The sequence below is a fragment of the Bidens hawaiensis genome, unplaced genomic scaffold (genome assembly GCF_021521415.1).
Source record: "Bidens hawaiensis isolate Kalapana, Puna unplaced genomic scaffold, B.hawaiensis_p1.1 tig00044639_1, whole genome shotgun sequence".
Classification (NCBI taxonomy): domain Eukaryota; kingdom Viridiplantae; phylum Streptophyta; class Magnoliopsida; order Asterales; family Asteraceae; genus Bidens; species Bidens hawaiensis.
This window is the reverse complement of record NW_027505897.1, coordinates 112494-137421: the sequence shown is the minus strand read 5'-3', so window position 1 is coordinate 137421 and position 24928 is coordinate 112494.

Sequence of the window (24928 nt, the reverse complement as noted above, 5' to 3'; positions counted from 1 at the left end):
TCGATGATTAAAATGAACTGAAAAGGGGAATCACTCTATAGAACATCCTTTTTTTAATGACACTTAATAATATGTGGTAATACCACAAGACTTCTTCGTCAAATTACGACTCTGAATAGTGAATATTCTGATTCGATGACCAATCTAAACCGAATATTCATTGGGGGGGAGGTATGATTATGATATAAATGGACCAAACATGAATTATAGGAAAAAGATCTTTCAGATCTCTTCCCCCCCCCCCCCCCTTTTCAATTCTCTACTCTAATATCTTTGTTGTAATCTTTTTTTCTATTACTCTGATCGTATATAGTGTAGTTGTATCTTTTCATTCCCTAAGTAAATTTTTTTAGCCACACACACATTGCCTTGGGTTAAAATAAAAGATTTTCTAGTCAATGGTGGCCCTCCATGGATTCACCTATATAAGTCGCAGCCAAAGTTGCAAAAATAAGAGCTTGAATACCACTTGTATATAATCCAAGGAACATGACAGGGATAGGAACCACTGAAGGTACTAGAAACAAGAACAACAACTACTAATTCATCGGCTAATATATTTCCCAAAAGTTGAAAACTAAGTGATAGAGACTTCGTGAAATCTTCTAAAATGTTAATAGGTAAAAGAATTGGTGTTGGTTGAATATATTTTCCCAAATAACTTAACCCTTTTTTGGTAAGAATCGCATAGAAATATGCCACTAACGTGAGTAAAGCCAAAGCAACAGTGGTATTTATATCATTCGTGGGTGCGGCTAACTCCCCATGAGGTTATTGTATTAGTTTCCAATTAGAAACAAAAATAAACAGAAACATAGATCCAATAAAAGGAACCCAAGGACCATATTCTTCTCCAATTAGAGTTTTACTCACATCTCGAATAAATTCAAGGACATATTCGAAGAAATTATGACCGCAGGTTGGAATGGTTTGTGGGTTCCGAACAGCTAAAGCGGTTGAACCTAATAAGATAGCAATTACAACCCAAGAAGTAATAAGTACTTGGCCATGGACTTGGAAACCCCCGATTTTCCATAAACAATGTTGGCCTACTTCCACACCGGATAGATTGTATAACCCATTTAGTGTGTTGATGGAACATGAAAGAACATTCATATTGCCCTCTGAAAAAAATAGAACTTTAAACAAAATTATTTTGATTCAACCATCTATTTCTCAACTTGACTACTTGAATCGTATATTTTGAATACCAACTAATCAAATTCTATTCCTTGTTATTTTGATCTCTATTTTGAGATTCAGAAATGGTAACCGATTCAATAAATCTATATGTGAAGGTTCCAAAATGAAATAAGTTATTTATCTTATTATTAATCACGGATTTCTTATATAGCCAGAACGGCCTTCACAAAGTGCAAATACTAACTTGTTAAGAATTAATCAGATTGAAGATACAGCGTCATCATTCACTGGAATCGAAAATCTGCGAGAGATCAGGGTCACAATTTGTATCAATTAAACAAATTGTTGGAATTCCCAATGTGATACATTCTTGAAGGGCCGCATATTCTTCCTGCTGATCAATGATGATTACAAATCGGGTAACCCTGTCATATATTTAATCCCGCCCACATATGTTTGCAAATGAGATAATTGTCTTTTCAACATAGCCACATATCTTTTCGGAAGACGGTTGAGTCCCCCTGTTTTTTGTTCGGTATATATTCCTATAACTTAAAAAATTATAATTTAAAAATATAGAACTTTTCAACGAGATACTGCTTATTCACTTTCTCAAAATGGAATCTATTCGAAACATATATGCCATGGTTCCTTACTTTGACAGGGTACAAATATCTAAAGTTCTTATTTTTAGATACTTTTTCAGACCTATTGCCGATACAAAGTAGCAACCAAAAATTTGTATCCATTTTTCATGATATTATGCATGGAGCAAATATATCATGGCGAATTCTTCAGAAAAAATTATGTCTTCCACAATGGAATCTGATAAGTGAGATTTCAAGTAATTGTTTCCATAATCTTCTTTTGTCCGAAGAAATGATTTATCGAAATAATGAGTCACCATTGATATCGACACATGTGACAAATGTTCGGGGGTTCCTCTATGCAATCCTTTTCCTTCTTTTTGTAGTTTCATATCCCGTTTGTACACATCTTCTCTTTCTTTTCGGGGCCTCTAGTGAGTTACAGACATAGTTCAAAAATGTCAAATCATTGATGATTCCATCATCTATGATTGAGTTGCGAAAACTTCTGGATAGGTATCCTACATCTGAACCAAATTCTTTCTGGTTAAAGAATCTCTTTCTAGTTGCTCTGAAACAATTAGGAGCTTCTCTAGGCGGAAACATGCATTGGTTAATGATAAATTCAACCAATGAACTATGACTTAATTATTTCATTGCTACGATTCATCCAGTCAAAGTAACTACGAACTTCGAATTCAAGTAATAACATTATTAAATTATCATATTTACTTTGATATCTCTTTTTTAGTTTCTCTCGATAAATTATTTGTGAATCCATACAACTTTAGTTTTTCCGTTTTTTTGTCCCGAATCGCTCTTTGAATTCTTCAATTTTTTTTATTGACTGAATCTGTTTATTCATTCAACTCACAGTCACAGATGAGACAGAAGGACTTCTACAGAATCCTCATCTACATTCACATTCGATTAGTAGGAAAAATTAGACAGATCTTTAGCTCGTATATAACTAGTCAATATCTAATATCACATATACATGTCTTTTTTCCACAATGTAAACCAACTCTTTCAATTCAATTTGATAAGGATGTGTCTAACCCTTGTCAAGGGTTTACTTATAGCCATCAATTACATGTACTTAGTTCGACCTACCCTCTACGAACATTTTATGAACCCCGCTTTTTTTCAATTGTCCTTTCCATTCCCCCTTCATTTATCATTTTTATCATTATCCTGCAACCTAAATTGATAAGATAATTAATGGATAAATTGGTTCGGCCAAATCGTTGCATAGAAATTGATTTGATTTGATTGATCTAAGTTCATACAATTTGTTATTTATTAATATTTTCCTTTGGTCAATCGATGATTAAAATGAACTGAAAAGGGGAATCACTCTATAGAACATCCTTTTTTTAATGACACTTAATAATATGTGGTAATACCACAAGACTTCTTCGTCAAATTACGACTCTGAATAGTGAATATTCTGATTCGATGACCAATCTAAACCGAATATTCATTGGGGGGGAGGTATGATTATGATATAAATGGACCAAACATGAATTATAGGAAAAAGATCTTTCAGATCTCTTCCCCCCCCCCCCCTTTTCAATTCTCTACTCTAATATCTTTGTTGTAATCTTTTTTTCTATTACTCTGATCGTATATAGTGTAGTTGTATCTTTTCATTCCCTAAGTAAATTTTTTTAGCCACACACACATTGCCTTGGGTTAAAATAAAAGATTTTCTAGTCAATGGTGGCCCTCCATGGATTCACCTATATAAGTCGCAGCCAAAGTTGCAAAAATAAGAGCTTGAATACCACTTGTATATAATCCAAGGAACATGACAGGGATAGGAACCACTGAAGGTACTAGAAACAAGAACAACAACTACTAATTCATCGGCTAATATATTTCCCAAAAGTTGAAAACTAAGTGATAGAGACTTCGTGAAATCTTCTAAAATGTTAATAGGTAAAAGAATTGGTGTTGGTTGAATATATTTTCCCAAATAACTTAACCCTTTTTTGGTAAGAATCGCATAGAAATATGCCACTAACGTGAGTAAAGCCAAAGCAACAGTGGTATTTATATCATTCGTGGGTGCGGCTAACTCCCCATGAGGTTATTGTATTAGTTTCCAATTAGAAACAAAAATAAACAGAAACATAGATCCAATAAAAGGAACCCAAGGACCATATTCTTCTCCAATTAGAGTTTTACTCACATCTCGAATAAATTCAAGGACATATTCGAAGAAATTATGACCGCAGGTTGGAATGGTTTGTGGGTTCCGAACAGCTAAAGCGGTTGAACCTAATAAGATAGCAATTACAACCCAAGAAGTAATAAGTACTTGGCCATGGACTTGGAAACCCCCGATTTTCCATAAACAATGTTGGCCTACTTCCACACCGGATAGATTGTATAACCCATTTAGTGTGTTGATGGAACATGAAAGAACATTCATATTGCCCTCTGAAAAAAATAGAACTTTAAACAAAATTATTTTGATTCAACCATCTATTTCTCAACTTGACTACTTGAATCGTATATTTTGAATACCAACTAATCAAATTCTATTCCTTGTTATTTTGATCTCTATTTTGAGATTCAGAAATGGTAACCGATTCAATAAATCTATATGTGAAGGTTCCAAAATGAAATAAGTTATTTATCTTATTATTAATCACGGATTTCTTATATAGCCAGAACGGCCTTCACAAAGTGCAAATACTAACTTGTTAAGAATTAATCAGATTGAAGATACAGCGTCATCATTCACTGGAATCGAAAATCTGCGAGAGATCAGGGTCACAATTTGTATCAATTAAACAAATTGTTGGAATTCCCAATGTGATACATTCTTGAAGGGCCGCATATTCTTCCTGCTGATCAATGATGATTACAAATCGGGTAACCCTGTCATATATTTAATCCCGCCCACATATGTTTGCAAATGAGATAATTGTCTTTTCAACATAGCCACATATCTTTTCGGAAGACGGTTGAGTCCCCCTGTTTTTTGTTCGGTATATATTCCTATAACTTAAAAAATTATAATTTAAAAATATAGAACTTTTCAACGAGATACTGCTTATTCACTTTCTCAAAATGGAATCTATTCGAAACATATATGCCATGGTTCCTTACTTTGACAGGGTACAAATATCTAAAGTTCTTATTTTTAGATACTTTTTCAGACCTATTGCCGATACAAAGTAGCAACCAAAAATTTGTATCCATTTTTCATGATATTATGCATGGAGCAAATATATCATGGCGAATTCTTCAGAAAAAATTATGTCTTCCACAATGGAATCTGATAAGTGAGATTTCAAGTAATTGTTTCCATAATCTTCTTTTGTCCGAAGAAATGATTTATCGAAATAATGAGTCACCATTGATATCGACACATGTGACAAATGTTCGGGGGTTCCTCTATGCAATCCTTTTCCTTCTTTTTGTAGTTTCATATCCCGTTTGTACACATCTTCTCTTTCTTTTCGGGGCCTCTAGTGAGTTACAGACATAGTTCAAAAATGTCAAATCATTGATGATTCCATCATCTATGATTGAGTTGCGAAAACTTCTGGATAGGTATCCTACATCTGAACCAAATTCTTTCTGGTTAAAGAATCTCTTTCTAGTTGCTCTGAAACAATTAGGAGCTTCTCTAGGCGGAAACATGCATTGGTTAATGATAAATTCAACCAATGAACTATGACTTAATTATTTCATTGCTACGATTCATCCAGTCAAAGTAACTACGAACTTCGAATTCAAGTAATAACATTATTAAATTATCATATTTACTTTGATATCTCTTTTTTAGTTTCTCTCGATAAATTATTTGTGAATCCATACAACTTTAGTTTTTCCGTTTTTTTGTCCCGAATCGCTCTTTGAATTCTTCAATTTTTTTTATTGACTGAATCTGTTTATTCATTCAACTCACAGTCACAGATGAGACAGAAGGACTTCTACAGAATCCTCATCTACATTCACATTCGATTAGTAGGAAAAATTAGACAGATCTTTAGCTCGTATATAACTAGTCAATATCTAATATCACATATACATGTCTTTTTTCCACAATGTAAACCAACTCTTTCAATTCAATTTGATAAGGATGTGTCTAACCCTTGTCAAGGGTTTACTTATAGCCATCAATTACATGTACTTAGTTCGACCTACCCTCTACGAACATTTTATGAACCCCGCTTTTTTTCAATTGTCCTTTCCATTCCCCCTTCATTTATCATTTTTATCATTATCCTGCAACCTAAATTGATAAGATAATTAATGGATAAATTGGTTCGGCCAAATCGTTGCATAGAAATTGATTTGATTTGATTGATCTAAGTTCATACAATTTGTTATTTATTAATATTTTCCTTTGGTCAATCGATGATTAAAATGAACTGAAAAGGGGAATCACTCTATAGAACATCCTTTTTTTAATGACACTTAATAATATGTGGTAATACCACAAGACTTCTTCGTCAAATTACGACTCTGAATAGTGAATATTCTGATTCGATGACCAATCTAAACCGAATATTCATTGGGGGGGAGGTATGATTATGATATAAATGGACCAAACATGAATTATAGGAAAAAGATCTTTCAGATCTCTTCCCCCCCCCCCTTTTCAATTCTCTACTCTAATATCTTTGTTGTAATCTTTTTTTCTATTACTCTGATCGTATATAGTGTAGTTGTATCTTTTCATTCCCTAAGTAAATTTTTTTAGCCACACACACATTGCCTTGGGTTAAAATAAAAGATTTTCTAGTCAATGGTGGCCCTCCATGGATTCACCTATATAAGTCGCAGCCAAAGTTGCAAAAATAAGAGCTTGAATACCACTTGTATATAATCCAAGGAACATGACAGGGATAGGAACCACTGAAGGTACTAGAAACAAGAACAACAACTACTAATTCATCGGCTAATATATTTCCCAAAAGTTGAAAACTAAGTGATAGAGACTTCGTGAAATCTTCTAAAATGTTAATAGGTAAAAGAATTGGTGTTGGTTGAATATATTTTCCCAAATAACTTAACCCTTTTTTGGTAAGAATCGCATAGAAATATGCCACTAACGTGAGTAAAGCCAAAGCAACAGTGGTATTTATATCATTCGTGGGTGCGGCTAACTCCCCATGAGGTTATTGTATTAGTTTCCAATTAGAAACAAAAATAAACAGAAACATAGATCCAATAAAAGGAACCCAAGGACCATATTCTTCTCCAATTAGAGTTTTACTCACATCTCGAATAAATTCAAGGACATATTCGAAGAAATTATGACCGCAGGTTGGAATGGTTTGTGGGTTCCGAACAGCTAAAGCGGTTGAACCTAATAAGATAGCAATTACAACCCAAGAAGTAATAAGTACTTGGCCATGGACTTGGAAACCCCCGATTTTCCATAAACAATGTTGGCCTACTTCCACACCGGATAGATTGTATAACCCATTTAGTGTGTTGATGGAACATGAAAGAACATTCATATTGCCCTCTGAAAAAAATAGAACTTTAAACAAAATTATTTTGATTCAACCATCTATTTCTCAACTTGACTACTTGAATCGTATATTTTGAATACCAACTAATCAAATTCTATTCCTTGTTATTTTGATCTCTATTTTGAGATTCAGAAATGGTAACCGATTCAATAAATCTATATGTGAAGGTTCCAAAATGAAATAAGTTATTTATCTTATTATTAATCACGGATTTCTTATATAGCCAGAACGGCCTTCACAAAGTGCAAATACTAACTTGTTAAGAATTAATCAGATTGAAGATACAGCGTCATCATTCACTGGAATCGAAAATCTGCGAGAGATCAGGGTCACAATTTGTATCAATTAAACAAATTGTTGGAATTCCCAATGTGATACATTCTTGAAGGGCCGCATATTCTTCCTGCTGATCAATGATGATTACAAATCGGGTAACCCTGTCATATATTTAATCCCGCCCACATATGTTTGCAAATGAGATAATTGTCTTTTCAACATAGCCACATATCTTTTCGGAAGACGGTTGAGTCCCCCTGTTTTTTGTTCGGTATATATTCCTATAACTTAAAAAATTATAATTTAAAAATATAGAACTTTTCAACGAGATACTGCTTATTCACTTTCTCAAAATGGAATCTATTCGAAACATATATGCCATGGTTCCTTACTTTGACAGGGTACAAATATCTAAAGTTCTTATTTTTAGATACTTTTTCAGACCTATTGCCGATACAAAGTAGCAACCAAAAATTTGTATCCATTTTTCATGATATTATGCATGGAGCAAATATATCATGGCGAATTCTTCAGAAAAAATTATGTCTTCCACAATGGAATCTGATAAGTGAGATTTCAAGTAATTGTTTCCATAATCTTCTTTTGTCCGAAGAAATGATTTATCGAAATAATGAGTCACCATTGATATCGACACATGTGACAAATGTTCGGGGGTTCCTCTATGCAATCCTTTTCCTTCTTTTTGTAGTTTCATATCCCGTTTGTACACATCTTCTCTTTCTTTTCGGGGCCTCTAGTGAGTTACAGACATAGTTCAAAAATGTCAAATCTTTGATGATTCCATCATCTATGATTGAGTTGCGAAAACTTCTGGATAGGTATCCTACATCTGAACCAAATTCTTTCTGGTTAAAGAATCTCTTTCTAGTTGCTCTGAAACAATTAGGAGCTTCAATGGTGGCCCTCGATGTGGTTTTTGGAATGGATTGGCTATATGAGTTTGAGGCTCAGATAGTGTGTAAGAGTATATTAAGAAGGTTAAAATCCTTGGATGGTGGTACGATGACGGTTTATGGTGACAGAAAGTTCAGGGCTTAATGTCAATTCGATGATAAAAGCTGAAGGATTGTTAAGGCGAGGGTGCGATTCCTACCTGGCGTATGTTGTCAAGGTTACGGCCGATAAAAAAAGAAGTGAAAGATGTTCCTATTGTGTGCGACTATCCAGAAGTGTTCTCTGAGGACCTTCCGGGGTTGCCATAGGAGCATGAGATAGAATTCCAGATAGAATTAATACCAGGAGCCCAGCCCGTCACGAAAGTACCCTACCGCCTGGCACCGTCCGAGATAAAAGAATTGATGTCCCAACTACAAGAACTCCTCCATAAAGGCTTTATAAGACCGAGTGTTTCCCCTTGGGGTGCACCTGTGTTGTTTATTAACAAGAAAGATGGAAGTATAAGAATGTGTATAGACTATCGTGAGTTGAACAAGCTTATGGTGAATAACAGATATCTGTTGCCACGGATTGATGATTTGTTTGACCAACTACAAGGTTCAAGCTGGTTCTCGTGGATAGATCTTAGATCGGGCTATCATCAGTTGAAGGTGAAAGACGCAGACATCCCTAAAACAGCGTTTCGAACGCAGTATGGACACTACGAGTTCCTCGTGATGTCATTCGGTCTAACGAATGCACCCGCAGCATTTATACACATGATGAATAGGGTGTGTCAGCCAATGTTAGACAAGTCAGTCATCGTTTTTATCGATGATATATTAATATATTCAAAGAGCGAGTCTGATCATGCTAAGCATATAAGAGAAGTATTGGAGGTTTTGAAGGAAGAGAAACTGTATGCTATGTTTTCAAAATGCGCATTCTGGTTGCGTGAAGTGCAATTTCTTGGTCACGTGATCAATCCTGAAGGGATAACTGTGGACCCAGCTAAGATTGAGGAGATAACAAACTGGAAGACTCCGCAAAACCCGACTGATATACGAAGTTTCTTAGGGTTGGCTGGCTACTATAGGAGATTCATCAAAGCATTCACCAAGATAGCTGAACCGTTGACTGGTATGACCTGAAATTCTGTAGTATTCAATTGGGGTACGTTTCAAGATGAAGCTTTTGAGTAATTGAAGAGAAGGCTCACACAAGCTCCAATCCTTGCTCTACCCGATGGTGATGAGGATTTGGTTGTTTGTACCGATGCCTCGCTTCGTGGGTTAGGTTGCGTGTTAATGCAACGAGGAAAAGTGATAGCTTATGCGTCCAGACAATTGAAAGTTCAAGAAAGTACTTATCCGACGCATGATTTAGAGCTAGCGGTAGTAGTGAATGCTCTCAAAATATGGAGACATTATTTATATGTTACAAGGTGTACTATCTACACCGATCATAAGAGTTTGAAGTATTTCTTTGAGCAAACTGAATATGAGACAGAGACGATGGTTGTAGTTGATAAAGGACTATGACTGTGATATCAAATACCATACTGGTAAGGCTAATGTGGTCGCCGACGCGCTAAGTCGTATAAACAAAGAAGTCATTGCAACCGTAAAGTCGTATAAATTATTTATTAACTCAGATCTCTTTGAAGAAATCGTCAACGTTCAGTCTGAAGTGCTTGCAGATGAAGGTCTAATAAAAAAAAGAAATAATTAACGGACAGCAAGACGAGCTGATGGAAAACACTCATGGTGTTAAGATTAGGTTTGACTGTATGTGGATTCCACGCCATGGAAATTTGAGAGGTCGAATCTTAGATGAAGCTCACAAGTCGAGATACTCAATTCATCCGGGATCCACCAAGATGTATCAAGATCTAAAAAGAGACTATTGGTGGCCTTGTAAGAAGAATGATGTAGTAGATAAATCATACATGGCATACACTTACCTTTTAAGTGGCCTTGTAAGAAGAATGATGTAGTAGATAAATCATACATGGCATACACTTACCTTTTAAGGTAAGTGTATTAACTATCACATCAAGTATGCACACAGCCCCGAAAACATAATGAATGGGGCTAGAAACTCACCTGAACATGGTTGCGTTCACCGTTAATTGTTATTCTTTTCCTTAGCTGTGCATGACTAACTGTTTAACAACACAATATTAAATATTGTTCTAGCTATTCTTATTATTTACTTCATTAATCTAAAGTGTCTAAGCCGTTTTTACTTCATTGATTCGTCATTGGTTAGTTAATCGTTACTCGTTAACCTTTAAAGGCATCTTTCATAAATTATCAAATTCCAAGGGCAATTATGTAATTATATCATTCTTTTCTAAGTCCAGGGACTATTCTGTCATTTTATTAAACTTCCAGTTCATTATTCAGTTCTTAACGAATTGACTATTATAACGAACTGGTTCTTGAAACGAATTGGACCTTATCTGTTTGGTCTGGTTAACGAATTGAACTTCATAACGAACTAAACCCTTACAACGAACCAATCCTCATAACGAATTGGAGTTAACGAACTGGGGCTAGTTCGTCACTCTTTCACTAACGAATTGTCATACGAATTGCTTAATGAATTAGTTAACGAATGAAGCTAGTTCGTTATTCTTCTATAGCGAATTGGCTTAACGAACCAGGGGTAATTCGTTATATTCCCGTAAAGAATTAAGGTTAGGTTAGAGAATGTCAGAAACATTCTCTGACATGCTAACCTCGTACCCGCCGCCTTTCCGGCGCTGCCTTTCCGGCCCGTCACCGCCGGAAAACCGGGCAGTGGCCGGAAAAGCGTGATTTTTGCACCGTTTTCACCGTTTTTCGTCCCATTCGATCCAGATCTGAGCTAAGGTGGCCCCTAGGCTCATCTTTTGATCGGCGTATACCCGATTCCACCCGGATTTCGCAACTTTAACGGTTTAAAGGTGTCGGCTCGTCATTTCGTGACTAAATCCAACAGGTTTGAGTTCATACAATATCATACTATCCTTACCTCGGGTCGGGATCGGTTTTCCTTCTTGGTTCGGCTAGGGAAAAGAGAGAAACTAGAGAGAGAGCTTAAGTGTGTGTTTTGGGTGGTGTATGGAATATGTGAAATGAATGAATTAATTGGTAAATTAAGGTTTTTATATTATGGATCATGGGCTTAAGCTCATGGCCTTTTCTTCTTTCCTTCCTAATCCAAGTCCATAACCCATATCTAATTAACACAACACTAGCCCGACTCATAACAACTCATATTTTTATTTATTAGCCGAAACGAGAAAACGGGATGTTACAAATCTTCCCTCCTTAAAGAGGTTTCGTCCCCGAAACCTAACTATTACTAAAATAAATCTAGATAAAACTTGCGCATCTCTTTTTCAACTTCCCAAGTAGCATCTGATCCTTTACGATGATTCCATATCACCTTTACCAACGGTATAACCTTGTGATGAAGTCGCTTTTATTAATGATCAACAATCCCTATGGATTGTTCAATGTAGTTCAACTGTTGATCAACCTCAATGTCCAACAATGGCACATGAGACATATTGTTGGCTAAACTTTTCCTCAGATAAGAAACATGAAAGGTAAAATGAATTCCTTCTAACTCTTCGGGCAGATCCAGCTTGTAAGCTACTTCACTCACACGATCCATAATCTTAAACGGTCCAATGTACCTCGGACTCAACTTTCCTCTCTTCCTGAAACGAATGATTCCTTTCCAAGGCAAGACCTTGAGCATCACATTGTCACCAACGTTAAACTCGATTGGTCGTCGCCGCTTATCAGCATATGCCTTTTGACGGTCTTGAGCAGCCTTCATTCTTTCCTTGATCTGATCGAACTTTGAAGAAGTTTCTTGCACAACTTCTAAACTTCTCATCTCTTTCAGACCAATCTCTCCCCAACAAACCGAGGTTCTACATCGTCTACCATAAAGCATCTCAAATGGTGGCATACCAATACTTTAATGGTAGCTGTTGTTATAGGAGAACTCTGCCAGATGCAGATGATCATCCCAACTTCCTCCAAAGTCTAAAACACAAGTACGTAGCATATCCTCAAGGGACTGGATCGTCCTTTCGGACTGTCCATCTGTTTGAGGATAAAACACCGTACTGATGTTCACTCTCGTCCCCATAGCTTCATGGAACTTCTTCCAGAACCTCGAAGTAAAACGAGTATCTCAATCATACACAATCGACAGTGGCACTCCATGTTTAGTCACGACCTCCATGATGAACAAGCTTGATAACGTTTTTGACGAGATAGCCTCTCGTATTGGCAGAAAGTGAGCACTTTTGGTAAAACGGTCCACTATCACACGAATGGTATCATGATGCTTAGCTGTATGATGTAGCTTAGTTATGAAATCCATGGTGATGTGTTCCCATTTCCATTCAGGTATCTCCAACGGTTTCATCTTTCCATAAGGCTTCTGATGTTCGGCCTTGACTTATAAAAAAGTTAAGCACTTACTGACATAACCTACTACATCATTCTTCATACTCGGCCACCAGTAGTATCTTTTCAAATCTTGGTACATCTTCGTAGTTCCTGGATTAATTGAATACCTTGACTTATGAGCTTCATCTAAGATTCGACCCCTGAGGTCTCCATGGTGTGGAATCCACATACAGTCAAACCTAGTTTAACACCATGAGTGTTCTCCATCAACTCATCTTATTGGCCGTAAATCCTTTCTTTCTTTACTATCCTTCATCTACTAACACAATTGACTGTACTTTGATGATTTCTTCAAAAAAACTTGAATATATAATCAACTGGTATGACTTCACGGTTGCAATGACTTCCTCATTCTTACGACTTAGCGCGTCAGCGACCACATTAGCTTTACCAGGATAGTATTTAATGTCGCATTCGTAATCCATAATCAATTCTAACCATCTTCTCTGTCTCATGTTTAATTCCTTCTACTCAAGAAGTATTTTAAACTCTTATGATCTGTGTAAATGGTACATTTGGTACCATACAGATAATGCCTACATATCTTGAGAGCATGAACTACTGCTGCTAGCTCTAAATCATGCGTCGGATAAGTACTCTCGTGGACTTTCAACTGTCTGGACGCAACCCACGATGCGAAACATCAGTACAAACAACCAAATCCTCATTACCATCGGGCAAAGCAAGGATTGGAGCTTGCGTGAGTATTTTCTTTAATTTCTCAAAATCTTCTTCTTGAAACTTACCCCAACTGAATACTATATACTTTCGGGTCGTACCGGTCAACGGTGCGGCTATCTTGGAGAAACCTTTAATGAATCTCCTATAGTAGCCGGCTAACCCTAAGAAGCTTCGTATATCAATCGGATTCTGTGGAGTCTTCCAATTCGTTATCGCCTCAATCTTAGCTAGGTCCACGGTAATCCCTTCAAGATTTATCACGTGACCTAGGAACTGCACTTCTCGTAACCAGAATGCGCACTTCGAAAACTTAGCATACAACTTCTCTTCCTTCTGAACTTCCAACACTTCCCTCAGATGCTCGGCATGGTCAGGCTCGCTCTTTGAATAAATCAATATATCGTCGATGAAAACGATAACTGATTCCAACATTGACCGACACACCCTGTTCATCATGTCCATAAATGTTGCCGGAGCATTCGTTAGACCGAATGACATCACGGGGAACTCGTAGTGTCCATACCGCGTCCGAAACGTTGTTTTAGGGATGTCTGACTCTTTCACCTTTAGCTAATGATAGCCTGATCTGAGATCTATCCATGAGAACCAACTTGAACCTTGCAGTTGGTCAAAAAGATCATCAATCCTTGGCAAAGGATGTCTAATCTTTAATGTAAGCTTGTTTAACTTGCGATAGTCTATGCACATCCTCATACTTCCATCCTTCTTCTTCGCAAACAACACTGGTGCACCCCACGGGGAAACACTTGGTCTAATAAAACCCTTGTCGAGGAGTTCTTGCAGCTGGGACATTAGTTCTTTCATCTCGGACGGTGCTGGATGGTAGGGCGCTTTCGCAATGGGCTGGGCTCCTGGTACTAAATCTATCTGGAATTCTATCTCTTGCTTGGTGGTAACCCCGGAAGATCCTCAGGAAATACTTTTGGGTAGTCACACACGATAGGAACATCTTTCATTTCTTTCGTCTCGGCCGTAGCATTGAAAAAATACGCCAGGTAAGCACTGCACCCTCGCCTTAACAAACATTCGGCTTTTATCAATGAAATAACATTAAACCCGGAACTTTCCTTATCACCATAAACCGTCACCGCGCTAACATCCAAGGTCTTTAACCTTATTATCCTACTTTTACACACTATCTGAGCTTCATACTCAGACAGCCAGTCCATTCCCAAAACTACATCGAACCCTCCTAAGGTCATGACATACAAGGTAACAGGGAACTCGTGTCCCTCTAATTCTATCTTATAATCCTTAACCATTCTCAATATTCAAACCGAGGTCTCACTTGAGGTTTCTACTTTAAAAGTTTCAGGCACATGGTAACATTTCATCTTTGCTAACTTACTAAATGTCGTACTTACAAAACTTCTATCCGCACCCGAATCGAACAATACGGAAGCAGAAATACCATTCACTAGAAACATACCTCTGACAACATCAGGGATCTGTCTAGCTTCTTCTTGGGTCAGCATGTAGGCTCTAGTCCTTGGCCTTGCTTGATCAGCATCTTTCTTTCCACTCCCTCCAGCACCACCGTCGGTGCATTCCTTGGCAAAATGGTCTGGCTTACCGCACTTGTAACATGCGGGTTTTGTAGTAAAATCGGGAGCATAATGTCCCACTTTTCCACACTTATAACATGCATTCGACCCAAGCCTGAACTCTCCTCCATGAGCCTTACCACACTATAACAAACATTTAATCCTTTACTCCATTTACACTTACCTCCATGCATCTTTCCACCGGTCTTGCATGACCTCTTCTCCTAAACTCGCGGCTGCTTATTCTTAGGGTTTCACAATTGAGTATTGGGTCGCTTAGCATGATTGACCCACCTCTTATCTTTCTTCTCATCCGCCACCACATCATCAGTCGTCGTAAACCATTTCTGCGAGCCCTATAGCAGAATCAAAAGTACCAGGTCTACTGGCCTTGACAAAGACGCGAACATTTTGCGGCAGTCCCCTAATGTAACACTTGATCCGCTTGGCTTCAGTGTTCACCATGTCTAGCACCAACCTTGACATGCGGTTGAATTCAGTGGTGTATTCGCAGTGTGTCATCTTACCCGCCTTCAGACTCAAAAACTTCATTTCGACCCTTTCAACCTCTGCATCAGCACAAAACCTCTTCATCACCAATTCCTTCAGATCACCCCACCTCATAGCTTTGATCTTCTCTCGGGTCTTTCTCTGTTCAACAGATTCCCACCAGTACATGGCTTCATCACCAAATGATTGGGTGGCATAACCCGCAGCTTGATCAGGATGGCACTCGCTAATCCGAATAACCTTATCCATTGCGGTTATCCATTGGAGAGTGGCAATTGCGTCTCCTAAACCATTAAGCTTTGGCGGGTTGCAACCTTTGAATGACTTGTAGTTACACCCGTCTCGGCCTCTCTTCACAGAGCGAACTTCGCTTGAGTCACCCTTCTCTCCTTCATCATCTTTCTTACTTTTTTTCCCCAGACTTCTCAACTGTCCACGCATGGCTTCCAGCAGACTTTTCAGGATTACAGTTCTTCGCAGCAGCTGCTACCACTTGAGCAATGGCAGCTTGAACAGCAGGGTCAGGTTGATACCCTTCGTTATTACTCGGATTTCGACTAGCTGTGCTTCCTTCTTCCCTTGTGTTAGCAGTTGATTCAACAGAAGGTTCTCGGACAATACGTGGCCTACCGCGACGTCCCGTAAGACCTCCTTGTCTGACGACCTTTCTTGCTCCAGCCATTTGTATTCTATAAGGAAGCACAAACATCATCACTTAAGAAACCATTTAGTACAAAGATAGTAAGGCTAACAGGTAATTACAGTGGCCATCTGTGATTAGCTTATCACGTTACTCTCCGTGTCCTATACACTTCCCTTTGTGAGTTCACTTGTGCTAGTTCTACTTCTAACAATTAGACAACCAAACAGTTCATATCATCATATACTTATATCCCTAGCAATTAAGCTAGCATTCATACATTCTTTATCTGACAATTAAGCTAACATCATACCTCGTTCTCTAGCAATTAAGCTAGCATTAATTCATCATTCTACTTTACATGTGAAATTAATCACATACTTTACCTTTACTTAGCTTGCTTGAGTGACACATGGCTATCTTGACTGGCATCTTCTTTCTTTTCTTTCTTAAATCCCATTTTCTGTTCGAGTCTATGCATGTAGGATTCTTAAATCTCTGGAACTTTGCTCTGATACCAACTTGTAAGGCCCCATTACCGGTGCCATCCTTTTGACGTTGGATTTACTCATAAACACAGTTCTAAATATCAGAGTTAATTAAAACTTTACGCGGAATATAAAACTTTCATAACATTACAATAATACTTCATAACATTTCTTAAAACATTCATCTTGTCTTTCAAAATCAAAACATTAATTATAAAATATAGCAAGTCTTCAGATGCTAGGACTTTATTCTTCTGCCTTGTGCCCTCACTCAAGCCAGTTGTCTCATCCTACTCACCTGCGTGCATACTAAAAGTCAGTTACGCTTAGTGAGTTCTAGTTAATTACATATCATACAATATATATACTTTCCTTTAATTATGAATCCGAAAATACATAATAGATTCTTTACTAGATTACTTTCATTACATAATTCCATACATACATTCATACTTTATTTCTTTCATACTATATATTTACTGTCCATTATATCTCATATATTATTAGGTTCTTATCCCTCTTTCCCTGTCTATCTCAGATATTATTAGGGTCTAATCCCTTTCTTGTCTATCTCATACATTATTAGGGTCTGATCCATATTTCCTTGTCTATCTCAGATATTATTAGGGTCTGATCCATTTCTTGTCTATCATAGATATTATTAGGGTCTGATCCCTCTTTTCTTTTCTATCTCAGATATTATTAGGGTCTGATCCCTTACTTCTTCATCTTCATACATTCTGTCTTTACATACCTGTAACATACACATACTTTCTTTAATCATTATACATACTCATATGGTGTGTTTATATATATATATATATATATATATATATATATATATATATATATATATATATATATATATATATATATATATATATATATATATATATATATATATATATATATATATATCATACGCATTCATCTTTCATATACATACCTCCCTTGTCAATACATGCAATATCCGAAGATTGTTCATGTAACGACAAGCTTTCATCCACATTCATAACATAATATATAACGATTCCGACGAAACCAGGTATACCCTAACCGGTAGACGTTAGTTACGTCATATGTAATGTCGGGGACATGAGTTACCATGGTAATTATACGAGAATACATGGTTCATAGTATTGATTGTACGTGAATATATAATTCACCGTATTGAATATGCGATCAAACGATCGTTAGTTATTGAAACCCGAATGAATCGAGGATTACATTATAGACGAAATATATGATGTTTAGTAAGGTTTACGAAGTATTAAGGTTACGGGATAAGTGAATTATAGCACAGGAAAAGGATTTCGATTTATTGGTACGTCGGTACGATAAACGAAACCTTTAACACCAAACCAAGCAAGAGACGATCGATCAAGCCGAAAAAGATGCGTAATAACTAATAATATGACGTTTTAAGTTAATAAATGTCATGGTTTAAGTTTTAAATCGGTTTTATATAAATTTCATTTTTTAGCCGAAAAACAACCGTTTTGGCCTCGTTTTAAGCCGAATTAAACGTTTAACCGAGAAACGAACTGAATCAGATTATCCAAAACATTATCCAGATTACGGAAATCCAAATGAGTGGCCAAGAATGAATTTGTGGGTCCCACCCCACCCTTATGGGTTCCGATCGGCCTCCCATGGCCTTCATTTTCTTTTTTTTCTTTTTTCAATCAACAATCCACAAACTTCATCAAATCCTCTCAACTCCTTGATCAAAAACCGAGACTTTTAACAAGAAAAAACCAAGGTAAAGATCGAATTATATACGTTTACATCTTCGTTTCTTGAGTTTGTTTGCAAGAAAATGAGGTTTCAAAGATGAAAACCGATTCTTGCATGATCAAGTGATGTATACGGGTTATACAAGGGATCTTGGTCCAAGAAAGGAGTTAAACGAATCAAAAACGAATTTTTACGGTTAAATCTTTGTTTTAGTATCATAACCGTAACCATGAAAGAAATGGCTTGATCGTGAGTGTAACTTGCTTGGTATTGTGGTATGTTGTTTGTAGGCTCTGTATTTAGTGGTAGATAAGGCGGAAAGATGAGTTTGTAGCTTGTAGTGGCGGAAAACGAAAGGTATATTCGGTTATGTTCGGTTACGGGAAATTTGGACAGATTGTTTATGCTTTAGAGTTAGGTCATGAAATTTTACAGAGGTGTTAAACACATGAAAATATGAGTTCTGTGAATTTTTGGTAATTTTTGGATAAAGGATGAATATTTGGTGAATTTAATGCTCGGTTTTGGCCAAAAATGGTGAAAAATAGTTAAATATCATGAAAAATTCTGGTAAATTTCAGATAAGCTTTTCATATCATGTATAAGTCACACACAAAATTTTAGGTCCGTTGGATAAGTCTAAGTAGGCTTTTTGGTTAAACGAGTTCTAGGGATTTCTAGCTCGGTTTTGGAAAAAGGGCATGTAAAAGAAGATTTTGGTTCTGGAAAAATTACAGGGGACTATGTGGATGGCAGGGGACATCCAGGAAAAATTTGGGATTTTTCTAAGGTCGTTTGGTATTTACGACATATTTAGTGTTTAAATGGTGTTTAAAAATAGATAAATAAATTTTCAATATAAGAATTAATTCTGGAAATATTTTTATAAAATTCCCCACTATTAAAAAGTGATTTGTCCAAAATTTCAAGATCCGAGAGTAAACGGATAATTAATCGTGCTAATTATCAAACTTTTAAAGTTAAAACGCGTAAACCGGTGAAGTTCGCTTAAGCGAGCTGACTGGGGTATAAAAACCTTAAAAATGGACTATTTTCATATAATTGAGTTAAACAAGTAAAAATGAATCATCCGAAAATAAGTCGAATGATTTGAGTATTTTTAACCGATTTAACAGTTTCCGGTACGCCAAAGACGGAAACAGGTCCCGCGGCCAATCGGGACGTCTAAACCGAGCTATAATTTTACATTTTTAAATTAAATTATCAGACAACCACTATTTTCGAGTCGTGTGTGACCAAACTCATTTTTGAAACATAAAACGGATATTCGTGCTAGGCACGCAAAACGAGAAAACGACTAATAGAAATTGTGACCATGGAACTCTAAACGACATCACAATCTGAGTCCGGAGAAGTATTTCTGGGTTAACATTGCCCCCGGAACAGGTACAGTCCTGGGTTAACAGTGTCCCCAGATGTACCGATTGATAAGGTTAAAGATTATATAAACAATAATTGTATAATAACGATCGTAGGGATCATATTACAGACTGGACGTGTTAATTGATAATGATTGTTGTTACCTGCTTGCATGTGCTAAGGTGAGTTTTCACGAGCCACTCTTTATTGAACTGTTTTAAATATTTTCCCGGGGCGGAAAGCATGTTTTTATCAAAGTGATTAAGTACATGCTGAACGCATGGAAATGAATGTATTTATATAATGTTTATTGTACGGGAATCATACGGTAATGTATGAAAATGGTGATTGTTTGAGTTGTTAATATTGTAAGGCCCGAAACAGTGTTCTGGGTTAACAGTGTCCCCAGAGGTTATTAAGTATGTTTCTGGGTTAACAGTGCCCCCAGAGGTTATTATATGTAATTCTGCACGCATGGAAATGAATGTATTTATATAATGTTTATTGTACGGGAATCATACGGTAATGTATGAAAATGGTGATTGTTTGAGTTGTTAATATTGTAAGGCCCGAAACAGTGTTCTGGGTTAACAGTGTCCCCAGAGGTTATTAAGTATGTTTCTGGGTTAACAGTGCCCCCAGAGGTTATTATATGTAATTCTGGGTTAACAGTGTCCTCAGAGGTTATTAAATGGTGTTCTGGGTTAACAGTGTCCCCAGAGGTTATTGGAAGTGTTTCTGGGTTAACAGTGTCCCCAGGGGTTATTTGATATATTTCGGGGTTAACAGAGTTTTTCACTTGTGGGCTCAGCATAATTACATCGCTTATTTATGATTACTATAATGATTTGTCATGGTTTATTTAAATTAGTGAAACTCACCAACTATTCGTAGTTGACCCGTTTTCTCACATGCTTTTCAGGTACAAATTAGATGAAGTGATTGCTTACGTGCTAAGTGCTTGATGTGTGTAAGATTTGTGTGCGGGATGTTAGGACACATTAAAACAGATAGAATTACGAATCGTATTGTATGATGTGTGTATCACCTAGACGGTAATGAAAGATGAGATAATGTAATTTTGAAGTATATTAATGCATTCAGTTTTCTTTATAAACAATGTGGTTGATATCAGAGGTGTCTGTCGCATCCCGTTTACGTTTCCGCTGCGGTTGCGGGGTGTTACATAATATCTCTCACATAAATCATGCATAGCATACACTTACCTTTTAAGGTAAGTGTATTAACTATCACATCGAGTATGCACACGGCCCCGAAAACATAACAATGAATGGGTTCGAAACCGATCCTAAGCGCCAATCGCTTTGCCGCTGAGTGAGGCTGATGTACTTCTCATGTTATGGGCTTGGGACGGCTTGGCGTGGGCCGGTTTGCGTGTCCGGAACAACACGTTTTGGAACAATAACAATGAATGGGGCTAGAAACTCACCTGAACACGGTTGCGTTCACCGTTAATTGTTATTCCTTTCCTTAGTTGTGCACGACTAACTGCTTAACAACGCAATATTAAATATTGTTCTAGCTCTTCTTATTGTTTACTTCATTAATCAAAAGCGTCTAAGCCGGTTTTACTTCATTGATTCGTTATTCGGTTAGTTAATCGTTACTCGTTAACCTTTAAAGGCATCTTTCATAAATTAGCAAAGTCCAAAGGCTATTATGTAATTATATCATTCTTTTCTAAGTCCTGGGACTGTTCCGTCATTTTATTAAACTTCCAGTTGGTTATTCAGTTCTTAACAAATTGACTATCATAACGAACTGGACCTTATCCGTTTGGTCTGGTTAACGAATTGAACTTCATAACGAACTAAACCCTTACAAAGAACCAGTCCTCATAATGAATTGGACTTAACGAACTGGGGCTAGTTCGTCACTCTTTCACTAACAAAAATTGTCATACGAATTGCTTAACGAATGAAGCTAGTTCGTTATTCTTCCATAGCGAATTGGCTTAACGAACCAGGGGTAATTCATTATATTCACGTAACGAATTAGGTTTAGGTCATAGAATGTCAGAAACATTCTCTAACATGCTAACCTCGTACCCGCCGCCTTTCCGGCACCGTCACCGCCGGAAAACCGGGCAGTGGCCGGAAAAGGGTGATTTTTGCACCGTTTTCCCCGTTTTTCGTAACGTTCGATCCAGATCTGAGCTAGGGTGGCCCCTAGGCTCATCTTTTGATCGACTTATTCGCGACTTTAACAGTTTAAGGGTGTCGGCTCGTCGTTTCGTGACTAAATCCAACGGGTTTGAGTTCATACAATATCATACTATCCTTAACTCGGGTCGGGATCGATCTTCCTTCTTGGTTCGGCTAGAGAAAAGAGAGAAACTATAGAGAGAGCTTAAGTGTGTGTTTTGGGTGGTGGTGGAATATGTGAAATAATGAATTAATTGGTAAATAAGGTTTTTATATTATGGATCATAGGCTTAAGCCCATTGTCTTTTCTTCTTTCCTTCCTAATCCAAGTCCATAACCCATATCTAATTAACCCAACACTAGCTCGACTCATAACAACTCATATTTTTATTTATTAGCCGAAACGAGAAAACGGGATGTTACAATTCGTTAATTTTCATACCTGAAAACCCGACCCGTTTTAATTTTCATACTAGTGGTAGAGCCCGCTTGTTGCGACGGGACCCAGCGAAGATTCGGTCTGTATGGGTTTAGTTAGTTATGTTACTGAAACTTTACGATTCAATAAATAATAATTTTATACAACATTATCATAAAAAGTTAACTAAACACAAGTACATAATTTTATTTTTTTTAAAGTGAAAACCGGTCAAAAGATAACCAGAATAAACTCTAGATGCCTATAAAAACAAGTTACAATTTAAAAAGAAATTGACAAAAGTACTTGTGGATCAAAAACTCATAACTCGTTGAAGTCCCACAAGAATCTATGATTCATCATCTAATAGCCCATCTTGAGATAACAAATCAATTACTCCAAGTATCACACAAATAGGCACATATGTAGTCCCTCTAAAATTTAAGAAATGATCAATAATATGACCTTTCATAACCTGCAAATGTCAATTTAAAATAAAATGTTCAACAAACTGAATGTTTTTTTTTCTCAATTTCATTTAAATAATTTTCAAATTTTACCCATCCCAATTAGATTGCACCATCCATTTGTTGAATACTATTTGTTTTGAAGTACCTCTGTATTCTCTCGGGTAAGATAGGATGTTTATAATCTGGTTTGGTCAATTTTAACCAAAAAAAGGACCGAACCGCAAACTATGATTTTGAAAAATGTCATATGAAACCGACTAATTTGTAAAAACCATTTGTAATAGGGTCGCATTAGTTCGAGCAAAACGACATTGATAAGAGTCGATAACGCCACTATTGAGTAAACTTCATGAAAGGTAATGGGTCATGACGTGATGATTCTGGTAGGACGACTACGTTTTGTTAACTTCATCATATATTTGCTTAACCTTTCCGGAACATTAACTATTATAAATTATGCAATAAAAACCCAATACATCGACTTTTTTGGGTGGAAACAAAGGCAACTTTTCCGAATCAAAATCCGCTTGACCTATTACCACCGTTAAATAAAAACATGTTTGACCTTTAAAGTCAAAGTCTTCACCAATAACATCTGAACCATATTAAATAACTCATTATTTTCAATACAAGTACACAACATACTTCATATCATTTAATCATTATTAAAGGAGTTAAACACAATAGCATTGTGTTCATAAAATACATACATTTTTAGAAAACGCATCAAAGGGCTATTGTTCATTAGATACCATAGTACCACATAAAATACCGTCTTTGAAATATTTTAGTTAAAAACGCTTCAATGCACCCATATACTGGATTGAGCTCTTTTTAACAATAAGAGTTGGAGAAGATAACTGGTTAATATGCAACTTTCATTTCAAACAACCTATCTCATTTCACCCCTTTAAACCATGTGTGTACCTAAAGCAACATTATATTTAATTAATAACTTTAAAGCTGAAAATTCAAAAACTATGCAATTAACAAAATAAAATAAGCAATATTTAATGGTCTTCTTAGGACCTTACCTTCATTTCTTCAACTCCTCTAGTATACAACCTAAATTCCACATCACCTAACAAATTACAGATAAGATCCTAGGCCTCTTTTTAAAACTTAGTAATATGGTAATTAACACAATCTTAACCAATAAAAATTATATATCAATTGCTCAAACAACAAAATACCAGCAAAAAACAGTTGCCGAAAACCGCAAACAAAGAAAAATGCAAATCAGCCTAAAAACATCAAAAAATGGAAAAAAAAAAGATCAGCATTAAAAAAACCATCAGCAGAATACATAACTAAAAAAACGGCAAACACATGATACCTGATGATTCACAAATCACAATTAAACATCAAAAAAAACAACAAATGATACCTGAAAATTAGTGCATGCTACTTCCCAAATTGTTCAATTCATAATTATAATAACTACAATAATAATATTATAAGTATAAGTAATGCATTTGTAGTTTAATCCGGCCGGTGGAGATGCAAATGAGCCATGTTGAGCACAAGCTTGTTTAACTTAAAAAATATTGCATTTAGGTCGTTTAACATTTAGGTATTTGTATCATAATTTATATATAATAATTCTTATTGTATAAATATATAAACGGCGCCAAAAACTTGTTGTGCGATAATATATATAAATAGTAAACACGAATCACAACTAAGCTTTAAAAAACCAAACAATCTATCATAGTTCACACAAACAGTAAGTGTACCGGTCGCGTATATCAAAGATGAGGAAAGTCCGGATATCGAACTCGAAGACACGTAAGAACGGCTCAGATTAATTTCGCTAACTTGCTTAACTTAACGAAACTAGCGAAGAGACTTAACGGACCTTAACGGTACTAACGGAGCTCTCAAATAAGATGAAGGGGAACCACCTAGGTAAGGTATCTTAACGACGCTCAACGACGTTCGGGTGACAACGATCACATAAAACCGGGTTCTAAAGATGATCTAACTAGACAA